Source organism: Crinia signifera, chromosome 5 (genome assembly GCF_055691185.1).
Source record: "Crinia signifera chromosome 5, ASM5569118v1, whole genome shotgun sequence".
Lineage (NCBI taxonomy): Eukaryota > Metazoa > Chordata > Amphibia > Anura > Myobatrachidae > Crinia > Crinia signifera.
In genome coordinates, this window is record NC_139221.1 from 224641628 (window position 1) to 224643847 (window position 2220).

Sequence of the window (2220 nt, forward strand, 5' to 3'; positions counted from 1 at the left end):
AAAGCAACATAAAACAACATTAGCAACATAAAACTACATAACCTGCATAAAAAACATAAAGCAACACAAAGGCCCTTATTCGGATATTATCGCAGTACAAATTTGTTCTCAAAATAGGCAAAACCATATGCACTGCAGGTGGGGCAGATGAGTTTGAAGAAACTCAGGAGCCCGAGGTGTGCTCCCTACCACCAGTGCTGTGCCTAAACACGTGCAAAGGGGGCCGTGCTATCGAATGGGCTTATCTCCCGAAGGAGACGGGCCCCGTTTTTCCCCTAACCCCTCTCAACCATAAGGCCGAAGAGGGGAAAATAGGGAACGGTGGGTCCTCTTCGCCGAAGCTTAGAGAGACCCTCTTTCCTCAACCCCCGGAAGGGTTAGGACGGTGGGTCCTCTGCACCCGAAGGTTTGGAGAGACCCTCAGTGGACTTCCCTCCGCCTTGCGGCTCGGGGTGGGCCTCGGGGGGACCGCAGCTCTCCCCAAAAGGCGAGAGCTTTGGCACGTTGGAGAAATGGAAGGCCCGTAAGGGTCGACCACACTACCCAAAAAAACGTGACAAACTACAGAAAACAGAAATCGTGAAAAGTGTACGAACGTGAAAAGAAGAGAAATAAATAATAAAGAGGACCCCAGCCAGAGGGCCGGGTTGTGGTGTGAAAAATTGTCCTACCCCATCCAAAAGGATGAGGTAAGGACGTGAAGCGCTAACCTAGAGGGAAGTGCGCAGTGCTAGTGCCATACTAGTGCATGGTGATTTTGGGATCACCCGTGCATGTTCGGCACCCCCGAGTTTCCCCGGGGGCACAGTGCAGCCTCGGAATCCAAGCAGCCGACCGATCAGCGTCCGACCAAGTGTTTCTCTGCTCCCATCATATGGCACTTTCCAGCCCCTGGCATGGGAATGGGTACTCCACTTGGCTTTTCAAAAGACTCCCTTAGGGGCTGCACCCCCCTCGGAAGAGCAATCTACTCAGTCTCAGTGTTTCTCCGATCCTAAGGTTAAGGTACTAAGCTGGGCCTTTCGCGGTCACCCCATCAGAGGCTACGAACCTCTGGAACAGGAGCCATCTACTCAGTCCCAGCCTTTCTCCGCTCCTTGGGAATGGATACTAGACTGAGCCTTTCGCTGTCTCATCCTTCGGGGGCTACAAACCCCGTCAAGAGAGTCAATCTACTAGGCCCAGTGTTTCTCCCCCCTCTTACCAGTGGATTTAAGGAAACAACACCTCCTACCAAAGGCAGCGGTGAAGGTACTCAGCCAGACTTTTCACCACTCCGAGGCAAAAAAGAGGGGTCCCACACCCTCCGCCCCTCAGAGCAGCTACTCAGTCCAGCCTTTCTCTATTCTCTGCCAGAGGCCAGTCCATACCCACTGATAAGAACAGATACTACACTTGATCTTAGCCAAAAGGCCGAGGTAACATGTGCAGAGAGAGTTACATTTGGGTGGGGTGTGTTGAAACTGAAATCTAAATTGCAGTGTAAACATAATGCAGCCAGTATTTATCCTGCACAGAAACAAAATAACTCACACAAATCTAACTCTCTCTTTACAAGTTACATCTGCACCACCTGCTGTGCACATGGTTTTTCCCATTTTGAGAACAAATTTGTACTGTGATCAGATCTGAATAAGGGCCAAAATAACATACAGTAACACAAACAACATAAAAATCTGAAACCGCATAAATTATAATAAATTATCATAAATTGTGAAAAATTAACATAAACGAACCTACATTAACATAAATTAACATAAATTGTAGTAAGTTTAATGAAAGCAAAAGGACCAACATAACACCACATAAAGCAACATAAAACAACATTAGCAACATAAAACTACATAACCTGCATAAAAAACATAAAGCAACACAAAAACCATAACACAACATAAACAACATAAAAATCTGCAACCGCATAAATTATCATAAATTAGCATAAATTATCATAAATTAACATACATTATAGTAATTTCACTGAAAGCAAAATGACCTAAATAACACCACATAAAGTCACATAAGCAACATAAAACTACATAAACTGCATAAAAATACATGAAGCAACACAAAATAACATAAAGCAACACAAACAACATAAAAATCTGAAACAGCATAAATTATCATAAATTTACATAAATTAACTTACATTAACAAAAAATAACATAAATTGTAGGAAGTTTAATGAAAGCAAAAGGACCAACATAACACCACATAAAGCAA

General features: G+C 44.1%; 1 pseudogene; it reads right to left on the bottom strand.

Annotated features, from left to right (window-relative positions):
- Window positions 1-1289: 1289 nt before the first annotated feature.
- Window positions 1290-1425, bottom strand: LOC146005850 (U2 spliceosomal RNA; annotated as a pseudogene).
- Window positions 1426-2220: the final 795 nt, after the last annotated feature.